General features: G+C 33.1%; 1 protein-coding gene and 1 non-coding gene across 3 annotated transcripts in view; both read right to left on the reverse strand.

The window, feature by feature from the left end:
• Lrrtm4 (leucine rich repeat transmembrane neuronal 4) overlaps positions 1-15,217 on the reverse strand; it is an 818,312-nt gene that overhangs the window by 55,272 nt on the left and 747,823 nt on the right. The gene's annotated exons all lie outside the window — the stretch shown is intronic.
• Positions 7,840-7,971, reverse strand: LOC141415287 (small nucleolar RNA SNORA51). Its single transcript, XR_012440270.1, has one exon. It is a non-coding gene; the product is annotated as a small nucleolar RNA SNORA51 (small nucleolar RNA).

Raw genomic sequence — 15,217 nt, forward strand, 5'->3', positions numbered from 1 at the left:
CACGTATTTAGGAAGGGATGATTGTGCTTTCTTTAAATGTATTCCCAGACCTACATTCAACAACTTGAGAAAATAATAAAAAGTGACTAAGAAAATGCATATATTTGCCCTTCTGCACTCCAGGTGGAATTAAGTTTAAACTAGAAGAAAGATTGAGTACATCCCTAGGTATTAAGTACAATTGAGAATAGATACATAGTTCCCTTTCTCCTTGATTCCAACATAATTACTGTGTTTTAAAAAGAAAAAAAGTTTTCATTATTTCTGGAATATCAAAGAAAATTTAAAGGCATCATTCTAGAGGCATAAAACTTATAGAACCAGATTAAATGAAGACTCCAGAGACCATATCCATTTCAATAGAAATCAGGAAAGAATATCATAAAAACAAACCACAGATATTGATTGATACCTCTTTGCAGTGCTTGGTGGAGATTTGCGTGGACTACTTTGGTTTCTTGGTATTAACTGCTTTGAAAAGAGATATGCTTGGAGATAATGCATTAAAACACTCAACAAATGCCCATTTTGCAGGTGGAGTGGAGTGTCTGCATCTCCATTCCCATCGTATAAAAGTGGGCCATAAAGAAAGCATAGCAGTTTTACCAAACAGAAAGACCTAAAAACAACACTTCCTGATGAGGTCACCCTCTCTCTGCTTCTCCGTCCTCCCATAGCACAGTGCACACAGTGCACAGAGTGTTGCAGTCTAATAACTTCTTTTCAAGATATTCTAATCCAAAGAAAATATATCTTGGTTTAATACTCCAGAATCAAACAAATATCAAATAATTACGAACACATTATTTTGTCAAATGGCATGTGCTTTGTGTTTTAAAAAATAATGACAATAAAACGTGGACTTTATGACATTAGAGCTAAAAACATGCTAAGCTCTGAAACAATGGAGAAAAAGGCAGAAACAAAAAGAGATATTTTGATAAAGGACTAAAAGTAAACAAAAATATTATGGTAGAATAAAAATGGCATTATGATAGTGAAAGTAGAAATTAACATATTAATTCCAACCACACAATTCTAATTAATAGTGAATCCAACCACAAATATATTAGTTACTAAAACAAAGACAAAAAATTAAATATGGAGAAAATTATTATTTCCTCAGGAGGAAACTGTCAACATTGTAGTGAATCATAATAAACAGCTGTCATCCCAAAGAATAAAAAATAAAGTAGCACTAACCATAATTGGCTGATTGGCAGAAAACATGAATAAGAACAAGTTACACTGAAGTAAATAAATGATAGCTAAGTAAATTGTGGAGCATGGGATGTTGCACTAAGTCTGACTACACTCAGAGATGAATTTCACTGAATAAACAGCCATCCATCAACTGAAAGGGGATTTAAATAAAATATTCAGTACCACTGAAGAGCTTACCCAGCCACTATTTTAATCATATAAAAAATTGTGTTACTTATTATTTAATCACAGGACAATGAAAAACAACATTCACAAAATGTTTCTAAGAAGTTGAAAGATAACATGCCTTACAAATGACATCTGCAGATTTTCTGTTATTCCTGAAGAGGTAAAACAAAATCCTTCTCATTTTATGTGTTGTTGGATTTACCTCTAATGAATGGAATAAAGCAGAAGCAATAGACTTCAAAGTCTAGGTCATTAAAGGTCCTATGGCATGTAGCTTCCTTATTAGTCATATTTCCTTGGATTGCTTACTCTAGAGGAATTTGAATGCCCTTTGCTAAATGTAATCAAGACACCTATGCAAAGGCAAAGGTAGTTATGAACTCAAGTTTCCCATCAAAAGAATAAACCATCTCCAAAGTGGGTCCTCCAACCCTAGTGGTTCCTAAGGTGACAGCCACTCTGACTGAAACCAGAAAGTAATCTTGAGCCTAGACTACCCAGATTAGCTGCACTGAATTCCTAAGCCAGAGAAACTGTGGAATAATAAATATCTGATATTTTAAGGTCCTAAATAATGGGATAATTTGTTATGCAGAATTGTATAACTAATGCAGTACAACACACATATGTTCCATAAGACTTTATTCTGTTTTTAATAAGCAATCTCAATATAAAAGAAGATGCAGGCTTAATATAAGAACTTAGACAAATCCACTGGACCTGGATGTGGTGGTTCCCTCCTGTAATCCCAGTGGAGATTGGAAGGATCACATTTTGAGGCCAGACTGGACAAAACAGTAGTGAGACTCTTTTTTTGTTGTTTTTGGTGATACTGGGGCTTGAACTTAGGGTCTTCACCTTGAGCCACTCTGCCAAGTCCATCAGCCTTATTTTTGTGAAGGGTTTTTTGATATAGGGTCTTGCAAACTATTTGCCTGGGCTGGCTTTGAACTGTGATCCTCCTAATCTTGGTCTCCCAAGTAGCCAGGATTATAGATAGGTGTCAGCCACTGGTGCTCGGCCTGAGACTCTTTTTCAATAAATTGATGTCATCCCATCTACACCAGAAGGAGTAAATGGGAGGATTATGGTCCAGGTTGGCTAGTGACATTAGAACCTATTCAAAAAATAAGTTTAAACAAAAACAGCTGGAGACATGGTGCAAGTGGTATTGTGCCTGCCTAGCAAGCAGGAGGCCCTGAGTTCAAACCTAAGCATCATAAAAAAATTTAATTAAAAAATAATGAAAAGAACAAACAAAAACACATTAATACAGTGAGTATTCCTATAAGTATATAGAAGCACAGTTGCACCTTTGTTAATATGGAAAGGATGAAAGAAGTAATTTGATGGAGAGTATATGAGCAGCTATTGAGAAAATATACAGCTAGATTTTTATATCATGGAAATAAGTCCCAAATATTATATGTAATAGAATAAAACATTTAGCAAACTGAAAGAAATATGTGTTAAATCTCCCTCTGCTCCTTCAAAATGGGAGGTGAGTACCTGAAAAGCATGATAAGCAAAATAAACACATGAGATTAACTAATTCAATTGAATGAAAATTAAAATTTATAGCTATCAAACATATAAACAAAGTTAATGACCAGAGATAATAATTGGAATATATTTGGGATGAGTATATTGAAAAATTTAAATAAACATGTAAAATAAAATTTATCTAATTTTTTGGTTTCCTTTACATGTTTGTTTTTCATACACTTATCTTTTAAACATTTTTTATTATATTATTGTTGTGCTGCGAGTACATTGAGGCATGTACAATAGTGCTTATAATACATCTTAGCTAAATTCATCCTCTCCATCTTTTTCCTTTATTCCCTCTCCCCACATTCTTAGACTAGTTTCAACAGGTCTCATTTTTCTATCTTCATACATGAGTACATATTATTTCCACCTTATTCACCCTTTCCATATGTCCTCCCCTTAAAATAAAATTTATATGAAGCATTATTTAGAAAAATAAACAAAAGAATATGTTTCATGTTTTGTTTCCAAAATATCACTTGATGCATGATGCACTTTTTTATTGTTTTAATAAATACTTTACAAACACTTCAACTTTAGCTTACTTAACCTACAAAGAAAAATTTGAGTTCTGTGTGTAGAGAAGAATTTGTTCTCTAATGGAAAACTATGAGCTAAGGTTTCGGTAAGGTTTAAGTGTGTCTTCCAAAGTTCATGGGTTAGAAACTTGTTCCTAAGGAGGGTGATAATGGGAGGTAGGATATTTAAAATGTGGGTCCCATTGAATGGTCCTTTTGCCAATTGGAGTTGTGGATTGTGGTACATAATCGATCTCTGGTTTCACATTTCTGTATGTGATCTGTTCCTCACACACACATTTTTGCAATTGCCACCCACCAGGAAGTGATGCAGCCAAGGTGATCCTCACCAGAACCTGTGCTATGTTATGATTTAACTTTCAGTATCCCTAACTGTGAACCAAACAAACATGTTTTCTTAATGAAGTTAGCTTGCCTAGGAATTTCATTATCGTAATATAACCAGGTTTAATACACTATGTATTGTCTAGGAACAACCATCTGGGTTATGTGATTTTCATCTGTTATTGTCTTTGAGCTATTTTTGAATTATAGATAGCTATAATAATTAAAACATTCTTGTCTCTAGACATGCAAATTTTATCTTGTCTAGTAAAGATTCAATTGATTTTTTCCAACTACCTTTTCCCAAAGAAAAGCATATTTGCCTCCATTCATTATTTCTGATCTATAAATCTGTATGTTCTTTGTATTCTCTTTTGACTGCTTAGAATACTTGTTCAGTCCCTCATAAATTATTGAGTAGAATACAAATTTTAACATGTCTCTAGTTTACATAGGTTACATATAAATATAATATTTTCAGGTTCTCCTTTGGGTATCTATATGTTTGACCAATAAATTATTAGGAATTTGAAAATTCTTATTCTAGGTAGTACCTATACACTCTGTTCATTCATCTGAATAGGAGACTGCTTTATTTTGAATACTGGCTTATGTTAGTAACATTAAGGTGACTGTAGATAGACAAGAATAAGCATGATACATTCCTCAAAGAGCAGAAATTATTTCACTAAAGACTGTTCAATATTTCTGAATATGCTAAAAAAATCCAAGATGCAAGTATGGGATTTGTTAATATGGAATGATTGATGACTATAGTAAAAGTACTTTTATTGGACCCGAATAGACTGAAGTCCATTTAGAATAGCAGAGGAGACAAGGAGAGATAAGGAGACGATTGCATGTAAAAAGTATTTCCATTTGCCATGAGGAGGACTAGAGAAAGGTCAATGGTATCCATGTAGTGACATTTTTTTTTAATATTGAAGATACCAGATCATTATTAAATGAAATTATTAATGAATGACACCTAGAATTTAGCAAACTATAGGAAAAGGATTACAGGTAAGTTTTAAAAGGTAACAAAGATTTAGGATTAGGAAACAGAAGCAGATGGTTTTGAAACTAAGCATTATTGCACAGCAGATGTGTAATTTTAAATACTTTACATAAACATCATCTAATCACACATAAAAAGTAAAGAATAAACTTGACAATAATATTGAATAAACTGAAGTACACTGTAAGATTTTTGAGAGGAGAATGGATTGCTTTGGAAATTGCTACATGGAATATATATATATATTTAAATCACCTATAAAAGATAGGATAACTACAAAGCCAGAGGAACTTGGCAGTACTTTAAACAAACTGCATTAAAATACTTAAAAATATCTTACACCATTGAGAAGAAGAGTTTGATCAGTCATAAGAGCAGAGATAAAAGGAAAGTCACCAGGGAAGATATCCATCACACTGATTGAAGTACCATGTAGCCATGAGTTACATTAACTACAACTTCAAAATATCTGCTTACTAAAGAAAGCTATTTCAGGAGCAGAAGTAAGTGTAAAGCTCTGTAGCAATGGAGAAGGATATTTCCATTCTTGAAGGAAAACTCATCAGAGCCATGAGTGGCTGCTAGCTATCTCAGGCAGAACATTAAGCTTTGATTCAGTCAGGTGCTTTGTCTTTGTTTTGTTCCTATACTCACCAAGACAACTTCAGATTCTTGAGCACATCCATTTCATGAAGAAAATACTTTGATGGAAAGAACTTTCAAGTATTTCTCTCTCCTGGGGTCATCACTACTCACGTTAAATCAATAAAGTGGTTTCTGATTTTGATTTGTCTTTCCATAGTGTTGGACTGCAGGGGAGATAACGTGTTGGTCACATGGACATTATTTCCAGTCCATTTAACATTAGTTTCCATTGTGAAATAATACACCAGAAAGTTGGTGTATGGTTCAGCTCTGTGAACATTTTAGTTAGTAAGTCTCTCAGGACCTAATTATTTTTGAGTACTTGATGAGAAAGATTTGGGTATTAAGAGAAGGGACAATTCCCGAGACCTTTACTTATAATTTACTTGTTATACTGTTTTCAAGTTGAGTATTCCAATTGATTTAAACCTACTCGTAAAGTTCTTGAAAGAATTCAATGTAGAGACATTTCCAAATAGAGATGGGTGTTGGTGGCTCACACCTGTAATCCTAGCTACTTAAGAGGCAGAGATCAAGAGCATCATGGTTTGAAGCTAGCCCAGGAAAACAGTTCATGAAATCCTATCTTGAAAATAACTCATCACAAAGCATGGCTGGTGGAGTGGCTCAAAATGTAGGTCCTGAGTTCAAACTCCAGTATTCAAACTCCAGTACTGCAAAAAAAAAAAAACCTGCCAAATAGATTCATTTAATGTGTTATTTAGCTGCTGTACTCTAATGGTTACTGAGTATGATCTTTTACTTCACAAGGCTACATTGCTTCCTCTGAATGTGGCTCAAATTGAATCTCAGGACCATAGTAATGCTGATTATGCCTTGATAAATCGACATGTATTTCATAGCATAGAGAGACATCTCATTTTATTCCGAAAAAGAGCAGTTTAAATTGATCAACTTCTGGCTGGACACAGTGGCTTATGACTGTAATACCTGCTGCTTAAGAGGTAGAGATCAAAAGGATCATGATCAGAGGCCAGCCAGCCTAGACAAGAGTTAGTGAGACCCTATCAAAAAAATAACTAAAGTGAAAAGGACTTGTGGTGTGACTCAAGTGATGGAATATCTGCCTAACAAGAATACCACCAAAATAAATAAATACCAATAATCTATCAGTATATCAGGTACTTACAGTTGCTTCCTTCTCTCTCATCATGTCTGACATAAAACTATCTCTATGGGAACTAGATAGTTAAAATAATAATGTTTCTGTGTTACTGTTCCTCAGAAATCAGAATTTCCATTTTGCATTGTAATTGATTCCAAAAATAAACATCTACTTTTGGAAGACAATAGACAAATGAAATGTTATTTTCAGAATACACAAGAAAATGTCATTTACATTTGCTCTTTGGAAGAAGTGAGAGAATAAGAGATTTATTGCCTATAGTAGAAAAATGTTGCTTTGGCCTAAGTGTTTACCACTGAGTTTAGATTTAAGGAAAAGAAGAATTTCTTTGTTCATCCTTATTACTATTAATTTTTCTGTGTGTTTCTCTTTAACATTATATGACCTAATGGTAAGTGATAGCTTGATTGCTTAAGCATGTCATTTAGGGCACTACTGAATTCTAAAGAGTTCCTTCTCCCTCTAAAATTGCAGTGAAGTAGGAAAGCTTTTAAAAATTCAAGAATGAAGAATTTCTCCATTTCAACTCCACCATAATTGCATATTTGGGCTCAAGTTCTATATGTAGTGTCTAAAAATGGAGCAGTAATATGAAGTAGAAGCAATATCATTGTAATGTACATTTCAAAGAGACTTGATGCTAGTTGTCTTAACTTCCATATGCTTTGAAGTGTTCAGAGAATGAAATTATAACATTCATGAAGAAGCTGAAAATTTATTCTCAAATGTTAGTATAATGTTACCCCTTGAGAAAGGACAAGATAAAAGTGCACAGATCCATTAGGGAGTTCAGAATTTCTTATGACAACTATCAAATTGTGGATGACATAAATGCTGGGTATGACCAAATTTTTCTTTGTATTTTCAAAAACAGTTATACCTCTGCTTCTTTACTTGCAAAAGACACTTTAAGCTCATATGAGCATAGTGTCTACTGCATTTTCATAGTAGCTGAAAGCCTATTTGCTTTCCAGCTTTTTTTCACTTTGTACCTATAGAAGAATGGAACACATTTATTATGTGTAGCACGAAACTCATTAATTACCTTGGTTCACCTTTATAGTTTTCCTTTTCTATTTCTACCATCATGTCCCTAGTCTCTGGTATCTAGTTAGTATGAAGGCCTTGAAATTCTTATTCAGTGATGTCCTATCACAAAACACCCATTAAATTTTGTGTTAGACCCTCTGCTTTGAAGATGCTAGCTTAGTCTATTTTTTTTCCCATGTCTCTCCATTCACAATAGAGACTAGGCACAGGGCCCGAGCTGAGGTGTATATGGGGTAGGTTTACTTTGCCTCCTCCTTCTATACAGTCAGTGTAAGAACACAGCCTGTGGTAAGCACCAGGAGGCTCCAGCTTAGTCTTTATTCTAGTTGTGAGCCTTCCGGTGTGTTCAAGGGTCTATGAAGACAGAGGAATTCCACTACTCAGAATTTGTGCTGTCCTTTGGGTCTGCATTTTTTTTTTTGAGTTTTATCTCAGCTCTTTATTTTTTTTTATTCATATGTGCATACAATATTTGGGTCATTTCTCACCCCTTCTCCCCGCCCCCTCCCTTACCCCTTCATCCCCCCCTTCTCTCCTCCTACCCCCTCCTCTCCTCCTACCCCCTCACTTCCAGGTGGAAACTATTTTGCCCTTATCTCTAATTTTGTTGAAGAGAGAGTATAAGCAATAATAGGAAGGACCATGGGTTTTTGCTAGTTGAGATAAGGATAGCTATACAGGGAGTTGACTTGCATTGCTTTCCTGTGCATGTATGTTACCTTCTGGGTTAATTCTTCTTGATCTAACTTTTTCTCTAGTTCCTGGTCCCCTTCTCCTATTGGCCTCAGTTGCTTTAAAGTATCTGCTTTACTTTCTCTGCGTTGAGGGCAACAAATGCTATCTGGTTTTTTAGGTGTCTTACCTATCCTCATACCTCCCTTGTGTGCTCTTGCTTTATCATGTGATCAAAGTCCAATCCCCTTGTTGTGTTTGCCCTTGATCTAATGTCCCCATATGAGGGAGAACATACGATTTTTGGTCTTTTGGGCATGTAAACTGGAATAAGTACATTACTGTGCATAAAATAATTACTCAGTGCAGTTAGTTAAGTAAATGGATTTTTGCCTTGACTTAATTGATCAAGATTATGGACATCATAGCTTTCACTCTTATATTTTGGCAAAATTTATTTTAAAATAACAGGATTATGAGGAATTAAGAGTAATGGTCTTTTAATTTAATCCACTTATTTTGGCAGGAATCCATAATACACTTGACAGATGACCAAAGGCTAATTGTCTATCCAATTAACCTTAGACTTTCAACAGCATGTATTACATGACCCTGGGTAGCTTCAATATGACAGATTTATAATTTAAACCTCCAAGAACAGAAAAATTTCATCATTTTAGATGTTGTAAGTAACATTAATCTGATTACTAAAACTATTATGCTTTCATGTGGGAAATTCTAGGGACTCTTCCACTCCAAGCATGCAATATGCCATGTTTCCTTACCATCATCAAAGTTTTCAAATTCTGTAAAACTATGAAATTTTATACATAAGCCACTATTTCCACACTCTACTTTTATCATTGTATCTTTGTATCTTCCTTTTAAATATCTGCACTTTAATTTTTTTCGGTCATTAGCACAGGTTTTAATGTTCAATTTCTAACTTTTGGCACCCATTTTTAAAAAAAATTCCATTAAGGTAATGGGAAAACCATAAGACTAGAAATAAACTTTAAAATGTCTTTTTGTTTTCTATTTTTAAAAAATAAATGTAGCTAAAATAGAGTGATTGCATGTGGCTATATATACTTTTGATTGTGTGTGTGTGTGTGTGTTTATACACAAGTGTTCTCGTGTCTTAGGGAACATAAAACAGAATCCAAATAGAATATTTGTATCTTTTAGATTCTGAAATTTTTGTGTTTAATAATTTTTGTGCTTACATTACTACTAAATAGTTCATTTCAAAATTTAAAACCAATTTTTATGTCATCAAAATATGTTAAAATATTATAAACTAACACTGCAGAAGAAATGGAAAACATGTACTATTAAAAAGTAGATAAGCATTGTAACATGAAAAACATTTAAAGTAGAGCAAGCAAGATAGCTTCGGTGAATTGTACCACACATTAATATTATTTTGTTTTGAGATCCCAAAGACAGCTGCTACTATTTATCTACAGCCAAATAAGTAAAATTTGAGCAATGTCATTGTTCAAAATATGTTCCTCTTTTAGAAATAGAAAATTTTTACATGGTTATAATTTAACATCATTTAGTTTTATCTTCTGGTCAATTACTTTAGAAATATTTTCATTTTCTTTTACAAAGTTAGTCATTTGTACTTCTCACCTTATCTATAGATGATGATAATGTTGGAGGACTTATTTATTTTTTAGATGCTTCTGGTGTTTGAGTTCAGGGCCTTGTGTTGGAGCCATACTCAAGCCCTTTTTGCCTTAGTTATTTTTAGCAGGGTCTCATGTTCCCACCTCCCCTCTGGCTGGACCTTTCTGTTTATGTCTCCCGCATAGCTGGGTTGGCAGGTGCTTATCACCATGCCCAGCATTAATGATTAAGACAGGGTTTCATTTTTCACAAACTGACCTCAAACTGTGATCCTCCTCATCACCGCCTCCTGAACAGATAGGATTTTAAGTATGAGTCACTACCCTCTACCTTATTAGCGGAGATTTTAAAAAATCATATATGAAATATCAAATCACTACTTCCTGGATAACAATGTAATGAATTGTGTGCATCTGTATGTGTATACAGTATGAATACATATATATGCATATATACAGATACAATGAACAAATCACACACATATAGTGAATATAGTCAAATACATTAAGACTTTCTGGTGTTTTATAACCACTGGATATTATTGGTAAATTTGGTATTTCTTCCTCTATATTTTCATTGGGGCTGTGTGTGTATGTGTGTATGTAAGTGTGTGTGTTTGTATATACTCATATATTCTTTAAAATAACCTCCATCCATAAAAACCACATTCCTGCCACTCTGTTCTATACATACCCATGAATAATTTATTATTTAGTATCTCCCTAATATTTTTCCTATTGATTCTAGCTTTGCTGTTGATTCTCATCTCTTTTTAAATTCCTTAGTATATATTTTATCTCAAATACACAATATAGTAGCTAATGAAAAGATGCATCCCTTTATAGCTTATCATTCAATATTTCAAGATTTACTATAATGACTTGCAAAATAGTTTGTTCTAAATCTACAATCTAAATTGAAACCCTGTTCTAATGAATATGTTTGTACACCAGTGAACATGTTGACATCTGGGAGAAAGGTTATTAAAACCCTAACATCTCATTTCACCCCCTCTCATGGGATTTTGTTGCTGTCATTAAACTCTTCCTCATCTTTCCTGAGAATTTAGCCCACCGTGGGCTCTGCTGTTCCACCTGTGAGTAGAATCAAAATGGTACAATTTAGATATTAACTTTAAATTTTGCAGTGCAGAAAAGAAATATAATCTACTTCTGGGATTGTATAATGTCTTTATGTTCTGCGTGTAAACCTACCCAGTTTTGTCCACTAAATGCTAGGTAATTTGACAATTGACATTTTAGGAGCATTATGGTGTATAGAAATCCTTAATGCATTTTATGTTACTAGTTAAACATGTTCAGCGATTTTTCAGGAAGATGTCTGGTAGTTTATTTACCCTGAACACCCATGACATTTTCCCCATTTATAATAATACAATATAAGCTCCCACTTTCTGAAAATTTGCTGTGCATTATATGCACTGACAGAGACAAATTAGGTTTTTATACTTAGAGATGTCTGTATTCTATTTTTTTTTTGCTTAGCATGTCTGAATTTCCTATCACCAACTCAATTATAAACAATTTTAAAGTTTATTGTAGGCTCCCTTGCTTCCCCACTGAGGCTGTCACATGTTGAATGTGAAGAAGGTGTTGTACACATGTATTCAGGTCGATTGAAGCATCTGTATCTCACACACACACACACACACACACACACACACACACACACACACACACATGACTTCCCCGGTCACCAATTGCACAACTGGATTACACAACTCATGATTTCCTGCAGTTCATTTCTAGCTGTCTCAGTGCATCCTTGAATTGATTCTTCTTCCTACGCTGCTTAAGAGGGATAGAGAAGATCAAGACTCTATTAAGTCCCAGATAAATATGTATTTAAGGATGAAGGAATATTTTTTCCTTTCTTATTAAGGTTTAAAGTTTCTCAACACATATTCAGTTTGTTATACAAAGATGCATTCAAATGAGTTTCCTCAACAGACTGAATTTACCTAACAACATTCTAATCCAAAGTTTTACCGTTTTAAGGTAATTGTAGCTTGTGATTTGAGACAGTGAGGATATTCAAAGTCCAGCTTTAACAGCTCTAGTGTACTTAAAGTCATTCAAGAAAAAGACACCTATGTCTTTCTAAAAAGAAGCATGAGGATGCAAAAGTAGCAATGGAATATTTTGGAAAATTAGAAAAGGAACCATCAATAGAACACAGTGGCTGATGGAAGCAGAGCTAAAGGACCTAAAAGAATTAAGACATTAACAACTTGATAATGTTGAGAGGTAAGGAAAGGTCTAGAAAGTTAAAACATGCCTATTGGTTAGGATAGGTGGTGGTGAAATGTTTGGAGGTTGCAGTGACTCATATCTATGTAGAACTGAGATAGAAATATAAAATCAGAACTTGGGTGGTTGGAAATACAGATTTGGGAGTTGTTTAACATAGAAATAATGGTTGAAACCATAAAAGTAAATGAACTCTGCAAGGGAGTGATCATACAGGGTGAAGAGTTTTATTTTAAAGCTCCTATTTCCTTTTAAAAAAATCCTCTGTGACTTATTCATCCATATCCATGCAGTAAACTCTGATTGTAAATATGCCATTTGTTCTCCAACTTTGTATGGATGTTCTAAGTAGGTCAAAGCAGTTTAATCCATAAATTTACCTATACCCAACATATTTTATCTCAGCTCTGGAAAGAGTACATATAAAAAAGCTTTAAAATACATAAGCTGTATACAACACAGTTTTCTGATGTATAATGGTCTGATTATTATTAAGACAAATAGAAGGTTGATGGCTTATTTTCTCTATTTAACTATGTATTGAAATACATACTTATAAATTAAAATTTATAAATGAGGTATATCATCAATAAATAAAGTAATTTATGATTTTATTAATCAAGTTTTAAATTGTTAGTCTTTAAAGTTATTTAATTTCATCCTATCTCCTAAAGCAAGTCATGTCATTACAAAATATTTTACATATTCATTAAAATGTTTGAAAATAGAGACTATTTTAAATCATAACCATGTAAAATATTTCAATGTTAGAGAAAAAATTTAATAGCAAAGACAACTTAGGCATTTTATATTTTACTTTTTCCTCTATTCCTAATGTCATTAAATCTCATATGTAATTTTTTTTAAAGTATGTAATACTCTATTCAAGAAATAACCATGATTTGATTAAATAAACCACTATTTTTGGAATTAGATATTACTTAAAAATATCTGTTATTATGAATTATATTTCAGGGAGAATCTTTGTTATTAAAATTTGGTTAATTTTGCCTTCATATAAGTTCCTAGAATTAGATTACTGAATTGAAGCCTCTAAGTGTAGTTAAAACTCTAGGTTCACATCTTTGCAATCATGTAGTCATTCCTAGAGTTCTAAGAAACTTTTATAAGTTTCTTTTACAAGTTGCTCTTTTTTTTTAATGCTTTCAAAAAACAGATTTCTTTGATATCTATAATTAAGTAGGCTTAAGATTAAAGAACAATTTTTCTGCTTTATTCATAAAGCTTTTTTTGAACTGAATAATCATTTTTTCCAATAACAATCATATTTTTCACTTCTTTTTGTCACATTTGGCATGTCATTTCGAATAGGAATACTTTCTTCATATCCAGTGTTTCAAACTCTATTCAAAGATTGCTCTTTATCTCTGATAGAGCAATTGTAGAAATATCAAAATAGCTAGTTTGTTGACTTATACTTCTCTTAAAGATATGATAAATATATAAAATGTATAAATGTCTTTGGAAAGATGACTCATGCATAAAATTCGCTAAGTCAGAGTAGAAGGAAAATGGCACATTCTGTTGTACAGCAGAGCTTGAATGAATGGCATGTGAGTGACTTCAATGAAAGCTGAGTTCAGCAAGGCTACTAGACCACAACCAGCAATAGCTACCTAGAAGTCCATAAAGGTAATATCTTCCCTTCATCTTATTAACAGGAAGATCAGTTACCTCACTAAGTTACTTCAACGTTATTAAACTAGATGATTTGGGGGACATAGATAGCTCATAATTCTTACAGCTGACTCTGGTCTCAAGGACGTTCTCCATCAAGAGACATCATCTCATAATCAACATCAACGAAGAGACCAAGAACATTCTAACTTAGCTTAGAGGAATCATTCTTCAATTTCTAATTTATCTTTTGTTATGATTCTGAAGTTTATGTGCATTGGGCAAGCCATATACACGCCTAGACTTTCTTTTAAATTATAATGAAAAACACCTGATCAAATTGTACATCTAAGTGTGTGTCCTTCCTTTATGTTTCCACTGAATTTAACAAATAACAGAAGGAAAGAAAGCACTTAATGAAAACAAAAGTGGGTGACTGTCTCCTAACATGTAGTGATTTGTGAAGTAAGAAATGCTTTGCTTCTGCTAAAAAAATGCTACTTCATATTATCTTATATTCTAAATCAATTGTGGTCAGAACCACACATGCAGAATGCGACTTATTTGTCATGATCTCTAATTCTTCTTCAAATGTGTAAAAAGGAATAATATTTTCTTAATAAAAAGGGTCATTTATATCATTATGCACTTTAATATGGCCATCAATATTAATAATATTGACAATTGATAACAATTAGCTATTAATAATTATTAACTAATAATCATTAACAATTAAGAAAATTAATGATTATGAGGCAAAAATAAATGTCCTAAAATTAAACATGACTCCATGAGGATTGGCCTTAAATTATGAGAGTATTTTCTGAGGAAAAGTAGCATGATAAGAAAAAACAGTAACAAACTTTTTCAGTAACTTGACAATTTCACCTGTATTTAGGTTTCTATTTGTTCATGCATGTACCCTTCTTTGATAAGGTGCCTGGAGGACACAGTTATGCTAATTGACCAAAATTCTATTTGTAAACAAAGCCTTGACTAGAAAAATAAATTTCCTCATGAGCTGTCAGAAAATAGGATGCAAATGGGAGAAGAAATGGTTGAAAATATTTTTATTTGTTAACCATTTGAGCACAAATCAATAATGCCAACTTAAATTTGCATTATAGTTTAACAATGTATTTGAATCTCCAGATTATCACAAAATCTCCTAAATTCTGAGAAATACTTGTTTTCTCTCTTGGTACCAAGAGGTTAGAGAGCATGAAGTTGGAGAGAAGCTGAGAGAAGACCAAGAAATGAGAGTATCAATGGTGAACCTCTTCTCTATCCAAGCATTGTAAGGCATATTTGAAGGTGTTTTTCTACCCTTGACATA

Source organism: Castor canadensis, chromosome 12 (genome assembly GCF_047511655.1).
Source record: "Castor canadensis chromosome 12, mCasCan1.hap1v2, whole genome shotgun sequence".
In the NCBI taxonomy this organism is placed as follows: Eukaryota; Metazoa; Chordata; class Mammalia; order Rodentia; family Castoridae; genus Castor; species Castor canadensis.